This window comes from Tamandua tetradactyla, chromosome 3, assembly GCF_023851605.1.
Source record: "Tamandua tetradactyla isolate mTamTet1 chromosome 3, mTamTet1.pri, whole genome shotgun sequence".
NCBI classification, from domain to species: Eukaryota; Metazoa; Chordata; class Mammalia; order Pilosa; family Myrmecophagidae; genus Tamandua; species Tamandua tetradactyla.
In genome coordinates, this window is record NC_135329.1 from 131319987 (window position 1) to 131346732 (window position 26746).

General features: G+C 38.4%; 1 pseudogene; it reads right to left on the reverse strand.

Moving 5' to 3' along the window:
* Positions 1-21412: 21412 nt before the first annotated feature.
* LOC143675764 (small ribosomal subunit protein RACK1 pseudogene) lies at positions 21413-26457 on the reverse strand (annotated as a pseudogene).
* Positions 26458-26746: the final 289 nt, after the last annotated feature.

Genomic DNA, 26746 nt, shown 5'->3' on the forward strand with positions numbered 1-26746 from the left:
GCCTACCAAAGTCTGGAATATATCCTGGTATTACATTAAGCAATGCAAGGCCTTGTTCCCATTCTGGATTCCATGTGTTTGGGTTGTTTAAATAAGCTATCCAGTTCATTCAGATTGTGTGTTACAGAAAATTCAGGTTCCAGACACATAAATCTCTCTATCTTTGGTCTCATTCAGTAGGTGAAGCTTTAGGGTATATACACTATCATCTTTTCTCTGTGTTCTGATTTACCTTAGGCCCAGCCAGATTGGCTTCATTTTTATCTCTAATTGATGCCTGATCTTTTTTTCAGTTACTTTAACTGTTATTGTATGTAGCTATGCTAATTTTCAGGACTATAGAACTCCATCCATATGATTCCATTTATATAACATTCTTGAAATGATACAATTATATATGGAGAACTTAGTAGTAGTTGCCAGAATTTAAGAAGGGGGTGATGTGCGAGAGAAATGAGTGTGCTTATAAAATTGCAACTGGAGGAATCCTTGTGCTGGTGGACGTATTCTGTATTTTGACTGTATTAATGTCAGTATTTTGGTTGTGGTATGATACTATGGTTTACAAGGTGTTACCATTGGGTTAAACTGGATAAAAGGTACAGGGGATCTCTGACCTATTTATACAACAGTGTGTGAATTTACAATTATCTCAAAAATTTTTAAAGTTTCATTAAAAAAACACAAGGAGTTAATGTTAAAAAAAAAACAAAAGAAAAAAATCTCCCAAATCTGAGATCATCCTAGATACTAGTCACAACAAAATATCAATGTGGCTTTTACCTGGGGGTATTGGCTTTGGTTTTTTTAGTGCCATAGGTGAATCTTATGTTCAGCTAGAATTGAACTACAAGTAGAAGGGCTAACAAAAGAACTCACAAATTCCCCCCAGAGTCTATTGTAAGGCCATGGAAACAGCCTTCTCGTCAACTTCATACCAGGGTATAGTTGCAGAGTACTATATAGAGAGAAGGGAGAATGAGGACAGGAGTTACCAGGATCTCAGCATTGTCATCAGAGGTTATTCACCACTCCCAAGGGGCAGGGGTTGTCGGTACTTCCTGTCCAACCTCCACCAAGCTAAATGGGTGAGTGGGACTCCAAAAATATTATGATTAGAGGCCTGATTAATGTATGAAGATCCAGGTTGGATGTCTTCTTGGGGAAAGGACTTGTTCATTTACGTATACTCAAGCTCCTACTTGATGTGTCAAATCTCAAACACATGCTACCATATCCCTGACTATTTTCCCTTTTCAGTTCCTCTTTCTTGGGGAATGGCCCCTCAGTCTAGCCAGCTGTGTAAGCTTGAATCCCTGAAGTCATTCTCGACACTGCTCTCTTTCTATCCCCTGTCAAATTTTTACTCAGTTCTTCACATTCCACTACCACCACCCAGTTTCACCTGCCGTCACTTCTTCCCTGTCCTAGTGCAGGGACCTTCCCTGCTAAAAGGTCCCCCATATCCATCTTAATAATCTTCAGTTCATTTGCTACAAGCTCTTAAAAGAATAATATTTTTGAAGTAAAAATATGATCATATCATCCTCACCTTTCCCCAGAGAACTAGCTTAAAACATTTGAATGGTTTTCTACTGCACTTAGTATCAAGAGTCAAATCACAAGCCTGGCCTGGCGCTTGCTTGCCTCTTGCTCCTCAATCCCTTTACCCTCTGTATCAACTACGTTGGTTTTCCTTCTGGTTTTCTTCAATCAGCAAGAGCTCTCTCGCCACAGGGTCTTCACACTTGCTATTCTCCCTGTCTTGAATTCTCTTCCTGCTGTGCCTCTCTCCTCTATCCCTGCCCTTTATCTTTCACATCTCAGTTTCATCCTCATTTCCCTAAGGAAACCGGCTTTAACATCCCCAATTAGGGAGCACCTGCTATGCACAGTCATGGTTTTAATTTTACCTTATTACCAGTGTGCTGAGGACATTTTATTTCATGTTAGTACCATTACTAATCACATTTTACAAATGAGGAAACTGAGTTAACAGATGATAATTTAACTTGTCTGTGATCACAGAGCTTGTACTTGCCCTGAGGTCTGTCTGGCTCCTGTTACACCCACTCTACAGCACCACTTTCCAGGGACACGGCAAAGGGCATCCCCCACATGGTGCACCAATTTCATTCTGGATGCCAGTTACCAGTTAAATGGGGAACCGAACATGAAGCTTGCCTTCAAGACCAAGCCACCAGCCACTAGCTCCTGTGGCTTCCCTATGCTGGGCACAATCATATGACAGCACAGATAGAGGAAGCTAGAGAGATTGCAAAGAAAATTCAAGAGAGAGTGTACGGAAGACATGACAAATGGAAGTTATGTGGTGGGAGGAGGGGAGGATCACCCGGAAACTGAGAAGTCTTAGTTTGCATGTGCACAGGGAATGAGTTCTTTGTGATAGTGAAAATAAGGCTTTCTTAGAGATGGAAGATGTCTTTTACCAAAGGAGAAAGTAAACATTACTTAGAACAAATCTCAGCTCATACCTTAATGTTTATAAAGGAGACAGAGGGAGTGAGGCCAGGAAAGAACAGATTTCCCAAGGGAGGAAATTGCAATGAGAACAAGTAATCTGGATCAAGCCAGAGCATGTTTGTACAAAAAGAATACCCAAGGACAGAGGAAACTCTAAGGATAAGATAGCATTTTATAGAGCAGGAACCCCTACTAGATTTATTTTAGGTTGTTTTTGAAGCAGTAAATGTAGTTGAATGCCAAGCCAAGAAACTGAACTAATAATATTACCCCCAAGTTTTGATGCTTACAACCTTTTCCCAGAATAAATATTTTTAAATTAGAAAGAGCTTTAACCTCTAACAATAGAGGAATAGTTAAGTAAATTATCATTTATTCTGTGAGATAGAATAGTATGCAGCATTTAAAATGGGTGCAGATGAAAACATGTAATGACCCAGGATAATATTCATTGATTAGTGGAAAAAATAAAACAGGATACAAAATATGAATATTTATAACTGTGAAAAATACTGTTTTTCCTTTTAATACCTTCTTTGCTGTTTATTACAAAATTTTCTTCAATTAGTATGCACTTTAATAATCAGAATCTAAGATAAATGTTATTTATAATGTTGTTGTCCCGCTTTCATGTTTTATATCCATCTTTTTTTCTCTCATGTGCTCATAGAAGGTGTTTTGATATTGCTGTTAGGTTCCTAGCCATTCACCTCTTCTTCAGATGACACACACTGCTGCTAGTTCTACTCCCAGTGCTCATTTTGCAAGTTTTAATTTCTTCTTTCTGAATAATGACTTTTTTTTTCTGAAGACACTCATGCCAACTTCAGGAAAGTCTCCTTATGATGCCTTGACTACTGGATGGGCATCCTTCACTATTTGGCATATCCTGTCTTCTTTGCAGTTTGTAATAATTTTTGATTACTGAATAATGAATTGCCACAAACTTTGTAGCTTGAGACAATATCCATTTGTTAGGTAACATTTCTGTGTGCCAGCACTCTGGGCTGGCTCTGCTGGGTCCACTACTCTGGGTCTCAGAAGGCTGAAACTTAGGTGTTGGCTGGAGCTAAGGTCTCGTCTGAATCTTGAGGTCCTCTTCCAAGCTTCCTGGTTGTTAGATTATTTGGGTCCTTGTAGCTGTTGGGCTGAGTTTCCCCTTTTCTTGCTGGTTGTTGGCTGGGGATTGCCCTCAGCCTAAAGTCCTTGCCATGCAGCCCTCTCACAACATGTCAGCTTACTTCTTCAAGGCCAGAGTCATGTCTGTTGCTGCTTTGAGTTTCTTTTAGAGGTTCACCCATATATTAGGTCAGGCCCACCTGCAATGACCTTTCTTTTTACTCACTCAAAGTCAACTAAGTAGAGGACTTAATTATACCTGCAAAGTACCTTCACCTTTAACCTAATTATAGGACTGTTATCCCATCCTATTTACAGGTGCCACCCATACTTTGGGGGAAGGAATCACATAGGCTGGGTTTATTGGGTGTTGAGAATCTTGTGGGACATCTTAAAATTCTGCCTACTACAGGGTTATAGAGGTGTTCTAAGGGTACTGAAAATGTTGGATTAGAATATATTTAAAGTGCATTTTGACTGGATTAAACTTCATAATAAAAATAACACACATTAATGAGTGTATTTTATGCCATTTTTGTACAAATTACAGCATGAAACTTCTCTTGCCATTTCTATTTGCTTGAGAGTTTCCCAAGAATGTAAGATAAGCTGTTTAAAAAAATCCCATTTGCAATAGTTATCTCTGGGAATCTGTGTTTTCTTGATATTGTAAAACCAATGAATGAAATGATCAACAAACCAAACCAACAAACACAGCTTGAAAATAAATTGGATGATGAGGAGAATAAAAGAAGTTTCTTCTGGGACAGAATTTTAAAATCTGCCAGGCTCTCCTACCCTTATAGCCAAGTGGCACTTCAATATTTCCAACTCAACTGGGATGATTACAGTAATGGCCAGCACTGTCATACCATTTATTGTGTATCAAGCATCATTCTAAGGTCTTTACACATAATAACTCACTTAGTCTTTGCAGAAACTCTGTGAGCTTTGTGTACTGTTGCTCTCCCCATTTTACAGGTGAGGGTACTGAGGCACAGAGAAGTTAAATAACTTGCTCAAGATTACACAACTAGTTGGAAACAGAGCCCAGGTTTGGATTTGACCAGCCTGGCTTTAGAGGCTGTGCCCTTTTCCATCATGCTGTACTGCCTTTCAGAGATGGATCTAAAACTATCACCCTGAGATTAGTGTATCCCATCCCAGCTCTCATCAAGGACAATCCCACATTTGCCCCTCCTTCTACGTAATTCCTTGCATATGTATCTCTTTATTAGATTGTAAGCTCCTTTGAAGAGGATTAACTATATTTTGGATATCTTTTTTATTAGCTGTAAGCCAGAATGGTATTTTGCTCCAATACAATTTTTTTTTTTAATTAAGAAACATTCCAACATAATGCTAAGGATTAGAGGCCTGCTGATGTCTCGTTTGATTGTGGGGATGTCTGGGAAGAGAATGGCTGTAGTGACTGGACTGGTAGACAGATAGACATAATCCATAACTCTTGACCCCTGGGGAATGGTGTGGAATGCAGGAGGCTGACCTAGGAGCCATGCATGACCAGCCAGGGTTGAGCCCATGGTGGTATGGCTTTGGAATTTGAGCATGCTTCTTTTCTTTTTTTTAAAATTTAACATTTGAAAGCATATTTCTGGATGTAATTTCCTTGGACATGTTCCCAGTGAGGTGACATTTCTTGTGTTCTGTGGTTAAACCTTTTTTGCTTAGCTGCTATCTCCTACTTTACTTTTCAATAGTGTAGCTTTGGCTTCTGGCTCTCTTTCCTTTTTGCATCAGCCATTTTGTGCAATCACTGATCTTTTGGTTAACTCCTTTAGCTGGAAGCTTTCTAATTCATTTGTCATTAGGATTATGGTCACAAACATTTCCGTGGTCTCCACTATTAGTCAACCTGCTCTATTCTCACCTTAATTACATGACAGCCTGCATTCCCCTATATTTCTCGGAATGACCCTGTGGCCAATGCAGTCTCCAGGTCATCTGCACCATTCACAAGAGAAGAGCAAGTAAGTAAAACTACTTTTGATAAGTTTGGGTTCCAAGTGACTGAAACCAAAGTCAAATAGTGATCTTCAGCATCAAATAATGCATTAACTTGGCTAGATTTTAAGATTAATGGGATACTAGAGGGAACTCGTGGAAAAATTTTAGATACCAGAGCCTCAGGGGCAAGAACTATGGACTCATCTGCTCCTTGCCTCTGCTTGGCCTCATCTTGCAGCTTGGCCTGTTCCTGGTGGCCAAGCAGATGGTTGTGGCTAGCACCCATGCTGGTATCCCATTTTATCCACCCCTGTTGATACTTCTTTCATTCAGCATCTGAGAGCCACTCTCAAGAAAGGATTCTCATGGGCTTAGCTTTGAGGGGAGATGCACTGTGATGGCCCAAGCCATGTGAACTTCCTCCTGTGCTTGGGAAGGAGAAGGCTGTGGTGAGGCTCTGCCTCTCGGGCCACATAGAGAATTGGAGCCCCTCAAAGGAAAGAAGACCATGTTTCTAAGGCGGTGAGGAATCAGGCTATGTGGACAAAAATATCTTAGCCGTCACAGCCCAATGTGGTAGGGAGATCTTCAAGTATGACATTGTTTCTAGTAAAGTATCTAATGAGCTCATTCTGCAACATCATTTTCATTTGTGTGATATGATTTAAGGGATATGGTTTGTCGTGAACATGAACTGTAGGATGAGAAAATTCAGCAAGAGAATCACAATGTTGTCCAAGCCAGGTAAGGCCCAATAACTATTCAAACTCACAATAGAAATCCATGGGTTCAGTGAGAATTTTCTGTACAGGTATAGGAAGATCTCATCCCCAAGTAGGGAGAAAAGTGAAAGAAATAATGTAAGAACAACCCAGAGGAGGGTCACATTGAGCCCCAAGTTAGCCCGGGATATACCACAACATTAAAGGTGTGACACACGCAAACTATACAGCGTTCCATTCACCCTGACGTTAATAGGGCTTGATGGGAAATGTAAGGATCCCCCTTGAATAGGAAATTGAAGGTTTCTCAACATGTGACAGGGGCATTTTCACCTTGCTCTGGAACTAGCAAGAAAAGCCAGGCAGTTATATGCTCCAGTACTAATGCTTGCTATGATTAACATCCAAGGGTCTGGAGATAATTGAAGAAGGGGGTGGGTATTATTAAATACTTCACTAATCTGCACCAGTGGAAATAGTTCTGGGATTTTCTCATAGCACATACCTCAAAAGCTTCCATCTGAGTAAAATCAGATGAAATTTTTTCTGACTGTTCACACCCTTAGGATGGGATGCTCTTTCTAAACCTTGTAAAGAAAGCTTCTTTTCAAGCAAGTCCCTGTCATAAGATGACATGATGTTAGTTTCTCCTTCCTTCCTTCCTTCCTTTTTCTTTCTTTCCTTCTGCCTCCCTCCCTCTCTCCCTTCCTTCCTTCTCTTTTTTCCTTTCTAAATTCTGTCTGATGGTAATTCAGAATCACATATTATAATGTCTAGTTTCCTTCTATGTAGATAGTACAATGACTGAACGTGTCATGAACATAGCAAAGAAAAAAATATGCTTTTTAATAAATTCAGTACAAAAATTTTGGACCCAGGAAAACTGAGATCTAGGAGGAATGTATATCTAAATCTTCAACGTGGTACCTCAGAGCAGAGAAGGGGTTTATGGGGGATGTGATTCAAATAGCAGCCTGGAGGAATCATTTTGCTTGCTATGTAAGAAATGTAAGAAGTTATTGTAATGAGGTCAGTTGTGGTCCTTATGTTATTAGCAGATCAGTGAGGACACAGATGAGGTAGAACAGAAATTAATTAGAGTATTATGGGGGCTTTACAATTTGAGGTATTCAGAAAGTTAGCAAAACTAGGTCTGTGTTCTTAAAAAAAAAAGGACTATAGAGAGACCTTATTAAAGCACAGAAGGCTCAGCTATTTAAGATGGTGACATACATAGAGGCAAGAATGTGCAAAGAGAAGCTGAAAGGCAGCCAGGCCCTGAAGGAATTTCAGTGGAATTTCTTCACCAGAGGAGTAGTTAATAAATAGAGCAGATTTCTAAGGACAGAAACTAGAGCAGCTACTACAAATAGGCTTTTTTTTTTTCTTTTTGAAAGAAGGAGTGGTAGGAAGTTGGAGAGGAAAATGTTGAAACCAAGAAAAACAGGCTCTTAGCTAGCTCTCCCTGCCACCTCCCATGCAAAAATGTTTGATCTCAGAAATTCAGAATATGGTATCTTTTAATACTCATAAAATACACTGTGGAGTTGGCCTTGGGTGTTAGTTTTAGATTAATTCTAGATATCATTAAGAGCTGCATGTAATCTAATACTCTGCAAAAGTCTGAAATTACCTTTGCTTTGTCTTGCTACCAAGATTTCTTCTATTTTCTATTGCACTGAAGGACAAAAATGAAGGAAGAAAATCCTTTTGTGCTCTGCAATCATCCCCTCCCCTCCCCTTTGATGTGGAGTTCTTCCTTACAATCTGATGCACAAAGCGTTTTCTGAGACAATTTTGAATATGCTGAGTGTTTACAAATCTGAAGCTGAATTACTGTTACTTCTCCCCTTGATCAGGTAGGATGGGATGGCCACTAGCTCACTGCACTTGTGTTTTAATTCTTCAGATGGTAAAATGATGAAAAAAAGGAGAATGAAAAGTGAAAGTGTGTATACCTTTCAACCAACAGTACTGCAGTTTTATCAATTTGCAGATTTCCTCCCACCTCACCGGTCAGAAAAATTTCATCAAGACTCAACTTAGCAAAAATTGTTTGTTTGCTTTTGGCAAAAACTTTCTCTTTTGCCAAATGATTCATGGACATGGAACTGTTACCTATTATTTCTGTTACCAGTCCTTTATTTGTGTCCTTTCACTGTCCATGAAAGGTGAAAGACATATTTTCAGAAAGCCTTTAACGTTCGTGGCAGATGGATTCTGCCCGGGCGATGGCTGCAGGAGCCCCTGTGAGAGGCTCAGCTGGCAGGTGTGTGGAATGACTGGCAGTTCCTTGTGGCATTTCTTCAAATGCCGTCCCAGACCATGGGCCTCATGACCACCTGGGTGCCGGTGGAGATGGAGATGCCTAGCTCCACGTTAGACCTACTGAAACAGAATTTCTGGGTGTGGGCCTGTGAATATGCATTTTCATTCAGTTACATAGGTGATTATGAGACATGTGGGCCTAGACAGATAGGTATATAGATGGAAGGGGGAGATGTGTCAGGGACTAAAAAGGCAACCTGGTAGATATTTCATTTCAGTCAAACCTTTACAGGGTAGGCCAGGCAGTGGTCTCATTGGTTGTGAGCAGTAGTGATTTGGGGGTACCAGGCAAATAGGGCACATGTGAAACTGCACGAGTCTGCAGGTCACCAGTGTAGGGGTGACCTGAGGCCAGGTGAAAGGCAGGCATTCCTGGAGTGTATGAGTAAGAAGAGGTGAGTACAGTACCCAGATCCCCTGTGTGTTAGAGACCCTTGGTTGCAAATGTGGCAGACTTGAGCACAAATCAATTTGCTGAGAGGTTAGGGAGGCACTTTCAGATTGATGGAAAGGCTGAAGAGTGAGCTAGAAGGAGAAGAATTGAAGGGACAGTGAGTGATCTCTCTAGCAGATCCATTGGCTAGGGAAGGGCATGGCACCTTGTCCTCCAGTCTGCATCCAATAGGAGAAAGTCATTCTCCTAAAGGAACCAAAGGAAAATGGAATGTCAGAAAAAACAAACACCAAGCAAATTTAGGAAGATCAATCTCACTATGCAAATAGCCACCAATTAGGTGGCCTCTAATAGGCAGGATGAGGTTTGCAGTCAAGCAGCCAGAGTCAAGAACTTTAGAGAAACAAAGAACAGAGACAGAATTAGCAAGAAGGTAGATATGCACTATTCAAGGTGAGAAATGACTTAATACTATTCTGCTTATTAAAGAGCTAAAGGGCTGGCCCCTACTTCCTTCCCCCTGCATTCTTTCCAGTCCATGACAGTCCCTTCTTTGTGACCCTCTTGGTCAGGGATGGCCTGTGCTCTGTGCCCTGGACTCCCCATCCCTCCACCACTGGTTGACTTCTGTGATACTGCTCAACCACTTTGTTGCTTCTCTTCTGTGCCTGGAATTTTCCCACTTCATGTTTCTATGGAAACTGCAAAATTGCCAGAGGCCTCCACTCTCTTGCCTATTTCTCTTGAGGTCAACATCACTGAACTTAGGGGACCCCATGGCTTAGGATAGCTGTGCCAGTACCGTAGTTGATTAAATAGGCCTTTGTGGATTGGCCTGGGAACCATATCACTATTTATAATGACTTTTTTTTCCTATGGGGAAATTCTTTGAGTTCCAAACACCCCATTGACTGATGACCTTTCAGAACACAACTGTCCTATCTGGGCCTAGCAGTGGGGTGAGATCACTAGAAATTCTCAGAGCCAAGCTGGGAATAGCAAGCCAAGGCCAGAGGAGGCCAGGGTTAGATGCCAGGCACAGGGAAGCAGGATGCAGAACTGCATTTGTGAAGGAACAGGAGAGTAGGGACAGCTGGAGTTAGACACCCAATTCATAGCAGGGAGATGTCAAAGAAAAGTGGAGATTTGAATGGCTGAGCGTATGGCTGAATCTAAGATCAAACCTGCTGGGGTAGGGAGAGGGTGGAATATGACAAGCAGACAGGAAAACCAGGGTGAATAAAACTGTGGTCAAACTAGACCACATAAGGCTAGAGACATATTGTGGCAGTGCCTTTATTATCCCAGCTCCACATTGTGGCTTGACTGCTTAGAGTTGAGAAACTTCCTGCCTCATATGTTTATCTATTTTCCTAGTCAGTGAAGCAAAATTCCCAGTCCAGGCAGCAGAGAGGGCTTGGAGAGTGAAGGTCTTGAGTTGTCTACACCATCCTCAGCAGAGGCATGTCTCTGACCCAGAACCCTCAGGCTCATTGCACAGTTTCCCTGTTGCTACTTTTCTCTGCCTTCTTGTTTACCTTTCTCTCTCATTACTTTTCTGCACAACCTCCATGGAAGGAAGTCCTTGGCCAAGGCCTTCATTTCCTGACCCAAGTGCTCACAAACCTGAAAGTTGTAAACTTAAAGGGAAGAGAGGAATTAAAACTGGAGAGCAAGTGAAAATGGTGATATTGGGAAGAGATTATCAAGGGCATTAGAAGTTCTTAAGAAGTTCCTTTCAGAAAGGATTGGTCATGGCAGACTTACCCATAAAAGTGAAAAAGTGGAAGCCACTCAGATGTCCAACAGATGAATGAAGAGGTGAAATGTGGAATATCCGCAATGGATATAGAATATTACTAAGCCATATGAGATAATTAAGTACCAACATGTGCCACATGGTTAAACCTTGAAAATATTATGCTAAGTAAAGAAGTTAGACACAAAGGCCACCTATTATATTGTACCATTTATATGAAATGTTCAGAAAAGGCAAGTCCATAGACACAGAAAGCAGATTTAGTGGTTGTCTAGGGTTGGGAGTGGTAGCGAATGGGGAGTGACTGCTAAGGGGTATGGAATTTCTTTTGGCGGTAACTAAAATGTTCTGGAACTAGATTGTGGTGATAGTGCACATTTTAGGAATATACTAAAAACCACTGAATTTAACACTTGAAAATGGTGACTTTTATGGTGACACTAATTATATCAAAAAAAAGAATTAGAGGTAGCTAGCTGAGGAGTTGATGTTCATCTGCATTTGCTATTTTTGGAGTTTGCATCCATTTGCTGTTCTCTCTAGACTGCTCCTAATGCATGTAGCTTGAGGACCCTCACAGAGAACTTGATGTAACTGTTTCTGAGTAAATACCATTGAAAGACTCAAATCCCTCATATTTGAGAAGTGCATTTAGTGGTGACATCAAGAACTTTTGCCCCAATAATTTCTATTGGCTTTCCTATAGCTAGCCCAAATGGTAAGAATAATAGAAATGATAGACAAAATAAAAATACATCATAATATAGAAACTCATATAAAGAACATGATTTAAAGCATGCTTAGAACATTTGTCATTTTAAATAATCTATTGGATACAATTTATGTAAAAGCAATGTTCTCTAACAAAATGCAGCTTCAGGTGAAATTACCTTTTCAGCCAGTTTGTCCTTCCCACACAAGATCTGGCATGGCTGTGCTGTGATTTTGTCTTTATATAGCCACTGGTGCTTTGTATTCTTGGTCTGGGGCTGCCGTGTTTAGGAACTTCTTTCAAATCTTCTCATGGTACAATATGACTAGATGGGTGTTTACCCTTGCTGGCCTATCATTGGCAGAGAGGTTACCTGGTTAACAAAGCTCACGTTCTGAGTTAAACAAGTACTTTGTTTAAGCAGAATCTAGGAGGACAAAAAGTCTTGGATTTATGCTTGCTTTTTGGCTGGCCACCTTTTGGGGCTGAGAGAAGGAAAATTTGAGAAAAGGCTGTAACTCCTAGACCTTCGCCCTGCCTTCTCGATCCAGATGATAGGAACTCTTTAGCCAAAAGTTTTAACAAAAAGAAGGAAGAATTTCAGGAGAGAACAGAATCGGAAGCAGGAAGGGAGAAGTAAAGAAAACAGTTGTGTTAAGAGTCAAGTGAGATCAGAAGCAAGGGGAATCAGAAGTGGACCACATTTATATTTGCTCCCATGGTCTTCCAGTGGAGTGTGTCTTAATCCTTTTTGACTATGACCCAAATTAAGAAATAGATTTCATGTCATGACCCAGGACACATACTTGTATGTGTATATGTGTACAAATAACTATAACTGATTCAGAAATTCCATGAAACAGCTGTTACCTTTCCTATGTGTAGTCACTCTATTATTCTATTCTATTCTAGTCCATTCCATAGTTTTAAAAAAATTGTTGTGACCTATTAAATGGCTTTCAGAACATAATCATGGTTAAAGATGCAGTTTGAAGCACACTTCTCTAGTTTATACTTTTCTTCAAATGGACCATAAAATGCTCACTCTGTACTAGGACGGCTGTTGGGGAGATTTGATTACCTTAACCCTGGCTGCCAAATGTAGCTGGCTGTCACTGTGAGATGCTCTCAAGAAGGGGTGTGGTGAAGAACTTTCTAGGAGTCTGGGGAAGTTGACCTAGTGCCCCAGCTGCGGTGGCTCCACAGGCTGTCCTTTGCAGTTGTTGTTTCCTTCATTTCTGATGCGTTGATTATAAAAGAGCTCTTCCCTTCACCTTTCTCATGCCTATATGATAGACTGCTTCAGTTGCTTGTGTGTTTTGCCTTTAAAACAATCACTCACTTTTTCATAGGAAATGAACAGATGTATTCACAGGAACAAAGCTTGCCAAATGGTTGGTTTACACAGTCCAAGCACTTTGGAAGTCTGTGCACTAAAAATTTCCTGAAGACAATAGTAAGGCTATGAATATCTCATTTCATTTTGGTCAATGCATAGAACTATTTCTGGTATATGTATCAAATATAGACGAGTACTGAATGATTGGTCTTTTCTTCTTCTAAGTAAAAACCTTTTAAGGACATCCAACAGTTGTACCTGGGATGCAAACGTTCTTAAATCAGGTTACATCTATCTCCTCCATCATACAGAACCAGACATTGGATGCTACTGGAAGGTTGTGATTCAATTTTTCTTCCACCTGTTTCTCTTTCTCTTTTTCGTTTTCCCCTTCTCCCTCGTTCCATCCCTTCCTCCCCCACCTCTCTCTCTTTTAAACTAATTGAGCATAGGTTACCTGAAGAATTAAGTGATATGTGAATGGATATCTATGCTTTTCCAGGAATAGATTCCACTTATTTTCAACTATTTCTTTGTTTACTTCACCTTCTTACTTTAACTACTGCATTTTCAATAAGGGCAAAACATAATTCTTTGGGGGGGTGGTGAAAAAATATGTGCATACACATATGATTTAAATACCTAAGAATCGAATTTCTGGGCCATATGGTATATCTATGTTTAATATTTTGAGGAACCACTAGGCTGTTTTCAAAAGTAGCTGCACTATTTTACAATCCCACCAGCAATGCATAGAGGGTTCCATTTCTCCACATTCGTGCCAATACTTATGACAGTCTGCCTATTTGATTCTTGGGATCCTATTGGGTATAAAGTGGTTTCTTATAGTAATTTTGATTTACATTTCCCTGATGGCTAAATGGTGTTGATTATCCATTCATGTGCTTATCGATTATTTGTATATCTTCTTTCAAGAAATGTCTATTCATATGCTTTGCCCATTTTTAGAATGGGTTATTTTTTATTATTACTGGATTATTAGAGTTCTTTATATAGTCTAGATACAAGTCCCTTATCAGCTATTATTTGCTCCTGTTTATGGATTGTCTTTGCATTCTTCTCATGGTGTCCTTTGAAGCACAAAATATTTTTATTTTGCTGACATCAATTTATTTATTTTTTCTCTTGTTGCTTCTGCCTTTGGTGTTAATGTAAGAAATCATTGCTTAATCCAAGGACATGAAGATTTACAACTACGTTTTCTTTTAAGAGTTTTGTAGATTTAGTCTTTATATTCAGTCTCTGATCCATTTGGAGTTAATATATTATTTGATATGAGGTAATGGTACACTCCATTTTTTTGCTTGAGAATATCCAGTTGTCCCAGCACCATTTGTGAAAAGTACTATTATTTCTTCTGTTGAATTGTCTTTGGCACTCTTGCAAAAACTGCCATATTTAATAACATCAAGTTTTGTGATCTATGACCGTGGAATTTCTTTCTGTTTATTTAGGTCTTCTTTAATATCATTCAACATCGTTCAACAATGTTTTGTAATTTTCAGAGTATGAATTTAGCAATTTCTTTGCTAAATTAATTCTTAAATATATTTTATTATTTTTGATACCATTGTAACTAGAATTATTCTCTTAATTTCATTTTTAGATAATGTATTCTGTATAGAGATGCAATTGTTTTTTGTATATTTGTCTTATATCCTGTAACCTTGCTGAAAGTTGTTTATTACTTCGAATTGATTTTTGTGAATTCCTTAGGATTTTGTAAATATATAAGATCCTTAGGATCTATAAACAAGGTTATGTCATTTGCAAGTAGGGACAGTTTCACTTCTTTTTTTTTACAATCTGAATACATTTTATTTCACTTTCTAGCATTATTGCCCTGAATACACCTGCAGTAAAATGTTGACTAGAAGCAGTAACAGCAGACATTTTTAAGTTGTTCATGTTAGCTGTGGGATTTTGTAGATGCCCATTGTCAGATTATGGGAGTTTCCTTCTAGCCTACTTTGTTGAGTGTTTTTATCATGAAGAGGTGTTGAGTTTTGTCAGTTGTTTTTCCTGAATCTAGTAGGATGATTGCGTGTTGTTTTGTTCTTTATTCTATTGATTATCTTTTTAATCTTTTAAATATATCACTGGATTCAGTTTGTTACTTTTTTTATTTTTTAGTATTTTTGAGCCTATAGTCAAATATGACATTGATCTGTCATCCTCTTTTCTTGAAATCTTTTTGCATGATTTTGGAATCAGGGTAATACTGGCATAACGGAATGAGTTAGGAAGTGTTCCCTCCTCTTTAATTTACTGAAAGAGTTTGTGATGTATTGGTGTTAATTCTTTTTTAAATGTTTGGTAGAGTTCATCAGTGAATCTATCTGAGCCTGGACTTTTCTTTTTAGTAATTGGTAATTAGACTACTGATTCAATCTCGTCACATGCTATTGGTCTGTTCAGGCTTTCTGTTTCTTCTTGAATTGGTTTTGGTAGTTTGTGTCTTTCTAGGAATCTTCCCATTTCATCTAAGTTATCTAAATTGTGGCCTTCAGTTGTTCATAGCATAGCTGTATAATCCATTTTATTTCTGTAAGGACAAGAGTCATGTCTCCTCTTTCATTTCTGATTTTAGTAATTTGACTTTCTCTTTTTTTGCTTGGCCAGCTTAGCTAAAGTTCTGTCAATATTGTTGATATTTTTCAAAGAACCAAAATTTAGTTTTGTTGTTTTAAATTGTTTTCCTATTTCTATTTCATTACTCTCCACTTTAATTGTTGGTATTTCCTTCCTTCTGCTTTTTTTGGGTTTAGTTTGCTCTTCTTTTTCCAGCTGTATTAAGGTGAAAGATTAAGTTATCAATTTAAGATTTTTCTTCTTTTTCAGTGTGGGTGTTTACAGCTTCAAATTACTGTAAGCACTAATTTAGTTGTATCTTATAAACTTTAGAATGTTGTGTCGTCATTTTCATTTATCTCAAAGTATTTTATGTGTGATTTCTTTTGAAATTTCCTTTGTGATATCTTTGAACAATTGATTATTTAGGATTGCATTGTTTAATTTCCAATTAATTTGTGAATTTCTAAAATTTCTTTCTTCTATCATTTCTTTTTTTTTTAAATTTTTTCGAGAAACTTTTTTTGTGAAATATAACATTATACAAAAAAAAAAAACCCAATAAATTTCAGAGTACATTGTAACAAGCAGTTATAGAACACATTTCAGAGTTTGGTATGGGTTACCGTTTCACAACTTTAGGCTTTTCCTTCTAGTTGCTCCAAGACAATGGAGACTAAAAGAAATATCAATATAATGATTAAGTTGCCATGCTCACTTGTTATATCCTAACGTCTCTGTTATAATTCCTCCTTCAACTTTGATCCTTCTCCCAATCGTTAAGAGTATTTGGGCTCTGCCCTTACTAATATTTTCATGTTGGAAGAGTCTGTTGATTATATGGGCTAGGGGGATGAAACTAGTTGATGTTCTGGAGAGACTGGTCCCTCTGCGTTTCAGGACTTATCTGGCCTAGGAACCCATCTGGAGGTTGTAGGTACTGGAAAGTAATTTTAGTATATGAAACTTTTGTAGAATCTCAGATAAAGCCTAGATGTCTGCTATTGATTTCTGATTTCACTTTTATGATTTCAATCCTTTTAAATTTTTTGCTGTTCATTTTATGGCCTAGCATATACTCTACCATGGAGAAAATTCCATGTGTACTTGAGATGAATGTGTAGTCTATTGTTGCATGAAATGTTCTATATATGTCTTCTGTTTACTTATCCTCTTCTGCTTAGTTGTTCTATCCCATTATTGAAAATAGGTTATTGAAGTCTCCAGTTATTGTTTTTAAATTGTTTATTTCTCCCTTTAGTCCTATCTGCTTTTATCTATATATTTTGGGATTTTGTAGTTAGGTACATATATCTTTATAATTGTTATATAGTTCTGATAATTTAGCCTTACTTTTATTTCAGAATGTCCCTCTTTATCTCTAGCAATTTTTTTTTCTGTTTTGTTTTTAAAAGTTTATTTCATCTGATATAACTGTGGCCACTCCAGTTTTTTAAGGTTGCTATTTACTTGGTATATTTTTTAAATCTTTCAATCTAAAGTGTGTCTCTTCTAGACAGTATGTGGTTGGATCTTACCATATTTTTCTCCAGTTTAACAATTTATGCCTTTTGATTGGATTGCTTACTCCACTTGTTTTAATATTATTGATATTGTTGGCTTTACATCTGCCATCTTACTTTTAGTTTTCTGTTGCAGACAGTTTTCTTCTATTTCTCTTTACTGCTTTAATTTGTACTAAGTGAATATTTTCTAGTGTAATATTTAATAACTTTAGTGATTTTTTTCCACTATAAATTTTGAGTTATTCTCTCAGTGGTTGGTCTAGGACTTACTATCTACATCTGAACTTATCAAAATTTACATCATATTTATAGTAACTTAATTCCAGTAAGATACCAAAACTTTATTCCTAGATAATGTAAATTTATTTCTTCCTCTCCCTTTTAGTGCTATTATGTGCATGTGTGTGTGATGTATTTATATGTATATTACAATGTTTTAGTTTCCTGGGAAGCTCAAGCAAATTCCATGAAATGGGTTGGCTTAAACAGTGGGTATTTATTTGCTTACAATTTTGAGGCTAAGAGAAAGTACAAATCAAGGCATCATCAAGGCAATGCTTTCTTCTTGAAGACTGTAGTATTCTGGGCTGGCTGCTGGAGATCATTGGTTCTTAGATTGTCATATGGCCAGGTACATGGTGGTGTCTTCTGGTCTCTCCCTTCTCTTCCAGGTTCCATTGATTTTAGCTTCTGGCTAATTCCTCTGTGGCTTTCTCTCTCACTATCTGAATTTCACTCTGCTTATAAAGGGCCCCAGTCATAGGACTGAGATCCATCCTGATTGAGCTGGGCCACACCTTCTTAAATGAAGTAACCTCATCAAAAGGTCCTACTTACAATGGGTTCACATCCACAGAGATGGATTAAATTTAAGAACATGTTTTTCTGGAGTGCTTATAGCTTCAAATCCCCGTACCCAGAAATACATTATTATAGTTTTTATTTTATTTAATTCCATTGGGAATGGTTCTTCTGGGCTCCTCAAGCCACCATTCTGATAATTAAGCTCTCATTTTCTCTTTAACCTATTCTGTCAGACTTTTATGTCCATTCTGCTCCTAAAAGTGTTCCTCAAGGAAATAAATTTTCCAATCCAATAGTAAACTTTTAGCTCTCACTTTAGTTAACCAGAATTTAATCTAGTCAATCTCTTCCTCCATTTTGAATCATTCTTCATAAGGTTTCTGGGACACCATTCCTTCATCATTTCCTCCTATCTCACTACTTTTCATCTCCTTTGCTAGCTTCATTTTACCCTCCAGACGTCAAGACACTGTAGTGCCCCAGAGCTTGGGGCTGATTCTCTTCATTTCTTTATCTTTACTTAATAGTTAATCCAGTTCACCCAGGATATGACTCAATTCCATTGATACCAAGGACTTCCAAATGTATATCTCTAAAACCAACCTTTCTCTGAACTTGAAATTCCCTACCCAACTACCTTCTCTTTTTTTGCATGGACAGGCACTGGGAATCAAACCCCCATCTTCAGCATAGCAGGTGAGAACTCTGCCTGTTGAGCCACCGTGGCCCACTTACAATTGCCTTCTTAACATCGATCTCCACTTGATGTGTGATATAAGAATATAAAATTTTATATGTTCATAAACAAACTACCAAACATGCTCTAATCCTAGATTTTTCCATCCTAGTAAGTGTGCCTCCAATTTTTATGAATGCTCAGACCAAAAATCTTTGAGTCTTCCTTGATTCATTTCTTTGTCTCACATACCACATCCAAATCTATTAACAAATCCTATCAGCTTTCTATTTTCAAATTTATGTGAAATGTAAATACCACTCTACTTCTTCAACCACTGCTGCCCTAATATAAGACAATATATTACTTAATCTAGATTGCTACAATGATTTCCTTCCACCATTTCCCTCTACAATATACTTACAGAGCAACCATGGTGAAATTTTTATAAGTCAGACCATGTACCTTTTCTACATTAGACACCTTATACCACCCATTTCATTTAAAATAAAACCAACATTTCTTAGCATTGCCTACTAACCCTATCTTGTTTATGTATTAGTTATTTATTGCTGCATAGAAAATTATCTGAAAATGCAATGGCTTAAAAAATAAAAATTTATTTTCTCTCACAGTTTCTGTTGATCAGAAAGTTGGAAACAGCTTAATTTGGTGGTTTTGACTTGGGATCTTTCATGAGATTGCAGTGAAGAGGTTGACCAGAATTATAGTCATCAGAGGACTTGACTGGGGCTGAAGGATTTTCTCCCAATGAGATTCACTTACTTGTCTAACATGTAATGCTGGTTCATGGCAGAAGCCCTCACTTTGTCTTGATGAGGGCCTCTCTTCAGGCTGCTTGAGTGTCCTCACAACATGGTATCTGGTTTTCCCCAAAAGAGTGATCTGAGAGAAAACACAAGGTGGAAGCTGTCCTTTTTATGACCTAGACTCAGATGTCATATAGCAGCCTTACCTCTATATTCAATTCATTAGAAGCAAGTCATTAAGTCTAGTGACTGAAGGGAGGAGAATTGCTGCACAAAATATATATTTATTGGTCTTGATTATTATCTTTGCCCCCACAAACCTGCAACATCTACCCACAAATATAAGCCCCCTGAGAGCAGGAATTTGGCATATTTTGTTAATTTCTGTATTGCCAATGCCTTGAACATTGACCTTGTACAGTGAAGATATTTGATATCTATTTTTTGAATGAGTGAGCACACTGCATTATTCTGTTTGTAATTTTCTCTGGGGGTATATATACCACATGGCACAATTAGCATTTTGGAGAATTACATGTCTTTCAGGCATGTGGTTGAGAAAGTCATCATGTGGGTGGCTTTGTTAATAACTTTCTATCTCGAGTTGGAGTGGCATACCTTCTCATACATTTACATGGCATTCTACCCAAAATTATAGCTGGTAGACTTTTTAATAACATTTCAAAATATAGTTTGGGTACTTAACCCAATATGTAATTGTTAATTTACCAAACTCCTAAGAGCCTTTTTGGATTTATATAGAATTGCGGTATTTCAGTAAAGCATCTACTATATAAACACTGCAACCATCATTCCTGAACATTTCCTATCTCGCCACAAGCTACCCTCAGTGAACATTATGTATAATAATTTGATGGAAAAACAAAGTGAATTAGTCCCCAAATATTGAATGAATATAGATACATGCAAAATCAGAAATATTTCCATTCCAGGAACCTACAATTGAACAACTTTTAAAATTCTATTTTGCTTTTTAATCTGTATTGTATATTTAGTGGAAAATGTGAAAAATGAATTTGACATTCTTGATATTTGCCTTCCTTGAAGTATTGCTATTCTTCTTTTGAGAAACATAAGCCTTTGTGCTTAGCCTCAATACCTGCTCAGCAGCCATTAACCTTCTCTAACCACTCATAGAAAGGCTCATTAGTAAGCATCACTCTATCATATTAAGCAATGATATTTTTATCTTTCTTGTGTTTGAATGGTATCTTGTATTTTAGAATGTCTGTGTATATCTCGGCTCATTTTTTTCTATGCCATATAAAATTATCGTTTTTGTTCTGACAAATTTGTGTTAATTTAAGCATTTCTTTAGACGTAGACATGTTTAGTCATGTTATCTTCATTATCTGACTCTTTGCCAGCTAATAAATTAGCTGTGATAGCCCTTTTAGAAGGTGATGAAATATGTTAGCATGCCCATGTATTAGCAGATATTCTCAAGGACAACATTTACTACTGCATTTGGTTTCAAGAAACAGGAATCATAAAGCAAAAAAGATTAATTATTATAAGGGTTCGGGGACATCTTACCAACCATAAGGGCAGAAAGAGACTAGAAACTGAAAATGGAAATGGATTGGGAAGTTATGAAGTTCTTTCCCTTTATCACTAGTCTTTAGTTCTTATAGGACATTTTCTTTATTCTTCCCTTTCCACAGAATAATTTCAGCCGCTGTTCCAAACATGTGTGAGAAGTTTGCTGATTCAGAACTCCTGAGTTACTATAACTTTTCCATCCATGAGATTGGCTCACACTGGCGTTCCTTAGTCCCAACTTCACACTCTTGGAAGAAATAAGCTCATAGGTTAGCTTGGGTTAAGAATCTAGTCTTCAGCCAATGAGTTGTGGTCAGATTTGTGTAATGCAGACATATCTGTGGGGGTCTCAACTAGTGAACAGGGCAGGCAGATCCTAGAGTAGAGAGGATAGATAACCTAGTGGGTGCTCACTATTCATGTTTTTCTTTAAATCTAAATGCTTTTAAATTTTTAGATACAGTTGTATAAATTCAGATATTCTAGAATTCATTTTAAAACTAAGTACCTGTCTTAAGCAAGCAAATTATTATTAAAGTTAATATTGACTGGAAGCTCCCGTTCTACCCACATCCAAACAATCATCAAGGGCCACCGATTTTTTTTTGTCAGAAAGCCAGTTTTTCCTTTATTTCTAAAGCTTGCCATGAACTTTTTTACCAGGTGTCAATGGCCACCTGCCATACTTGCACAAGGTTGCCTGTGTAACTGGCAAACAGAGCCTAGTCATTAGCAGATCAGGCCAGATACGTGCACTTGGGTGGCTCTGCCTTGATGCTAATACTCATAACTTCCTGCTTCAATTTACCTATGAGGATCTTGCCCTCCAAGTCCCAAATCTTGATGCTGGCATGCATGGCAACACAAAGGCAGTATAGCGGTTGGGGCTGAAGCAAAAAACATTGATGATATCCCTGCCATTGGGAGTATAAAGGTGTTTGCCTTCATTTAGGTCCCACAGCACGAGCTGGGCATCCAGAAGCACAGAGGAACCCATGTGGAGAGGCAGTGACAGTGTTCAGGTAGTCTGTGTGACTGATGTTGTTGGTCTTCAGCTTGCCATTAGCCAGGTTCCATACTTTAACCAGCTTGTCCCAGCCACAGGCAATGATGATGGGGTTGTTGCTGTTGGGAGACAAGTGGACACAAGACACCCACTCTGAGTGGCTCTCATCCAAGCCAGTGTATTTGCAGACTCCCAGACTATTCCCGATCTTAATGGTCTTATCTCTGGACCAGAGACAATCTGCCAGTTGTCAGAGTAGAAGGCCAAATTCAGGACATCCTTGGTATGGCCTACCAATTGGCATGTGGTGATGCCCATTGTGAGATCCCAGAGGAGTAGGGTTCCATCTCAGGAGCCTAAGAGTCCAAACTGGCCATCTGAGGAGATGACCACATCACTAACAAAGTAGGAGTCACCCCACAGGGCACACTGAAGAATGTTGGTCATGTACCTGGTCAGCTTCTACATGATGATGGTTGTTCTAGTGTGCTAGCTGCTGGAATGCAATATACCAGAAATGGAATGGCTTTTAAAAAGGGGAATTTAATAAGTTGCCAGTTTACATTTCTAAGGCCGAGAAAATGCCAATTAAAGCAAGTCTACAAAAATTTCCAAATTAAGGCACCAACAAGAGGTTACCTTCACTCAAGAATGGCCGATGAAGTTCAGGGTTTCTCTCTCATCTGGAAAGTTAATACCCACAATTGGGTGAGTCACATCTCTGTAGAGATAACCTAATCACATTTCCAACCAATCTTATTGAATAGGGATTAAAAAAAAACAGTTGTTCCCACAAGATTGATTAGGATGAAAACATGGTTTATCTAGGGTATATAAATCTATCAACCACCACAATGGTCTTGTCTCACGAAGCCCACATTATCATGTCCAGGAACTGAGGAGTCATGGCTATCTGGGTCACCCAGCGATTGTGGCCCTAGAGGGTGCCACAGAGGGTCATCTGCTCAGTTATGGTGGTGATGGGTGGCAGAGTCACCACAGTGACAAGGATGGCACTGGATAATTCAGAGAACTGAGCACCACAGCTGCCTGCTGCTGCCCTGCTGTGAAAAAGCAGGCCACTGGTTTTTAAAAATTTCTATTTTACTGTATATTGTTTACTATTTTACTAGTATGACTGCCCTGTAATTCTAACTAGTATTTGTTGAGTTTGACCTATGTGCCAGGCACTGTTAGGCACTTAACACTAACTTGTTTAATCCTCACATTTATTGAGGCTTGTTCTAGTTTGCTAGCTGCTGGAGTGTGATATACCAGAAACAGAACAGCTTTTAAAAGGGGGAAATTTAGTAAATTGCAAGTTTATAGTTCTAAATGCATGAAAATGTCCAAATTAAAACAAGTCTATAAAATGTCCAAATAAAGGCACCAACAAGAGGTTATCTTCACTCAGGAAAGCCTGATGAAGTTCCTCTCAACTGGAAAGGTTATGGCTACATCTGCTAGTTTTTTCTCCAGGCTTCTTGTTTCACGAAGCTCCCTCAGGGGCATATTCCTTCTTCATCTCCAATGTCTCTGGCTGTGTGGGCTCTCTCTGCTCTGAAGCTTTTTCCAAAATATTTCTTCTTTTAAAGGATTCCAGTAAACTAATCAAGACCCACCAGAAATGTGTGGAGTCACATCTCCCTCTAACCAAAGGTTAATACCCACAATTGGGTGTGTCACACCTCTGTGGAAATAATCTAACCAAGTTTCCAACCTACAGTACTGAATAGGGATTAAAAGAAACAGCTGCCTCTATGAAATGGATGAGGATTAAAACATGGCTTTTGTTGCAGGGCACATAATCCTTTCAAACTGGCACAAGCCTCCATAAAGTTAATTATCTTATCCAAGGATACATAGTTAATTGAGGGTCATGGGTTGGGATTTCAATTCCTATTACTACCTCTGGCCTCTCATTCACACAACTAACAGGGGATAAAGGAACAAGTTAAATGGCACCATGAGGCAAATCCAGAAGATGGGATATTCTAGAAATTCCATGGGGCAATTGGTCTAGTCTCTTCAATGGATTGATGTCATAAAGAAAAAGGGGCATAATATTTTAAAAGAATCTAAAGAGACAGAGACAGTATGTACTCTTGGATTGATCAGTAATTTAAACCAACCAACTCTAAAGGACATTGGGAAAACTTGAATATGGTGTCGGTATTAGATTAGGAAAAATATATACTGAAGTGGTCATTGACTGAAAAAGCAAATTTTAGAACTATGTTGCAGTATGATTTCATTTTGGTAAAAATAAATATGTATATATATAGAATGGGACCTGGAAGTGTTTACTCTAAGGTGTTTTGGTTGATCTCTAAATAGTAAGAATGTGATATTTTAATTTTTAATATATTTTTATGTGTAAATTTTTATATCACATTTGTACTGCTTGTGTATTAATAAAATTTTATTTTTTAAAAAAGAGAGTGCAAGCATTAGATTTAGAATTCTTCAGTTCTTCTGGTCCATGGTTCTGATCCTAGCTTAATTCTGTGAACTTGAGCGGTTTTTCTCAACTTTGAAGTGGCACTGATAACAGGACATCTTCATACAGTTACTGTGAGGATAACAGGGATAATGAATGTCAAGTGCTTACAAAGCCTGTTCTCTAGTTATAGCTTAATAAATGTTAACTATTCTTACTATGCTCAAGTGTTACTGGAAAACCTTTGAATATACCCTTCCTCCAAAAAACTGAGCCACTTTGTTCTTAAATCATGGCTTTAGGTCATATTGAGGCATAGTATTAAATTCAACACGTTAGTGACTCAGAGATAAATAAAACAAAGGCCAATATCTACATTCTGCTTGATAAATCCAGGATGGTGTGTGCAGACTCCATGAGATGAAGGTTTCTGTCCATCAGATTGACATCTGGAAACTGTGTTAGTTTTCCAGAGCACCTTGAGTCAGGTAATCTTAATTATTTACATGCCAGTAAATGCCCTAAGGATTGGAATCAAAATCAGAAGAATCACTGGCTTCATATCCCATCTTCACCCACCCCTTCCCCCATAAGTAGTCCTGGTTATCATAAAGAAAATAGAATATGGAAATATGTAGAAAGAAATGTAGAGGACCCATTAAAGATTAAATTGATTGTCTCTCAGTCAATCAACCAACCAATATCAATACCATAAGACAGAGTAAAAGAGTAGCAGCAATGGCATACTCCAACATTATATAGAAAATAGGGAAGTGTCCTTCTTTGTTAGTTTAGGTAATATCAGATGCTATAACAGATAATCCCTGAAATCACAGTAGTTTAACCAAGTAAAGTTTTTTTCTTGCTCCTGACACAGTCTATTGAAAAGTTTCCTGGCTAAGCAGCCTTCTTTGGGCTTGTTTGGGGGAATCAGGTTCCTGCCATGTTGTACGTTCCTCCCAACTATTTATTAACCACTGGAAGAGGCTCCCATCGTTGCTGTTCATGTAGGGATGAATTATACGTTAACCCCACCTAGAGGTCAAGGGTGCTATCAGGGTTGCTGGAAAATATGGTCTCTGGCCAGGAAGCCATTTAACAGCAACAAATTCTACACTGTGGAAAGGGAGCGCAAATCTGGGGTGGCCAACTAACCATCTGCACTTCCCTTTCCTTCTTCATTACCTTTTAACAGCAAACATTCTAACTGTGGAGGTGGTAGTGATGGTAAAACCTTTTGTGGAATGTCAATAATAGTTTCACAATACCCAGTTAAGGACCTGGTTATTGGCATCATCAAGCATTACCCAATTCAATAAGCATTTGTTAAGAATTAAGTATGTGCCAAGTTCTACTAGGTGCTAAGAGGGAGAAAGATAAATATACTTGTTCTGAAGGAAAAGTGGGGAGACAGGCATATGTATAATTAACATTAATTGAAGGTGAGATAAAATGCCACAATTGGCATATAAATAAAGGGTTGATGGATCAAACAGGGAGATATTAAATCTAGAACAGGAATCAGGGAAACCTGATCTCTAACAAGACTGTTTTCAAGAAAAAAATCTGCTTAAGCTAGCTCAGGCGAAGGAGGGATTATTGAGAGAATATGAAAATCATATACAGAGAAAATAAACCCCAGGGGGGTATGGGAAATGTGGCCCAAGGCAGCTGAATTGCCACAGAAGCAGTTTCTGATTTCCCTTATCTTTACTTTTCTCTGTCTCCTTTCTATTGCTCCTTGCTTCCTCTTCTTTCACCTGGCACTACAAGGTTGAAACCCCAGTTTGGCAGAAACTTTTGGGTCTGTCATCTATCACCATCTGCCTATAGCCTCTAAACTTAAAATGCAACCTGAGGGTGGGCCACGGCGGCTTAGCATGCAGAGTTCTCGCCTGCCATGCCGGAAACCCGTGTTTGATTTCCTGTGCCTGCCCATGCAAAAAGAAAAAAAAGCTATTTTAAAAGTAACCGGATAGTTGCTACCAGCTGATGGACAATATGGCTTTGGGTCAGCTATGGGTGAGGGGTGTGAGTGTGCAGAAAGTGGGATCATATTACCCTTTGGGCTGCCCCTTGCAGGGTCTGTGATATGGGTGGGAAAATTAATGCCTTACTACAAGGGGCAATTTAACTGGTCATTAAAACAGGTACTGGATTTTAACTGGGGATAAAACCAAGCGGCAAGATACTGAAAGCGCTCCATAATCTGACCTCATAGCTTCATAATTCACTGTAAACTTCACTGGCCCCATGAATCTTATACTCTGATCACTCTAGGTGCCTATTCATCCCCAAATGTACTTGGACTCACCTCCTTTCATACCTTTTTGCCCACCTTCATCTCTTTCCCTCTTTCTTCTCCCACCTAATTCTTATGAATCTCTATTTAATTGATAACACTTTTTTAAAGGAGGCAGTGTTATTGGAATTCTTTTTAAATCACTTTATTATTATTTTTTAATTCAAGTTGTGAGTTTACAGAAAAATCATGCAAAAATTACAGCGTTCCCATATAACCCCTGTATTGTTGACCCTTTATAT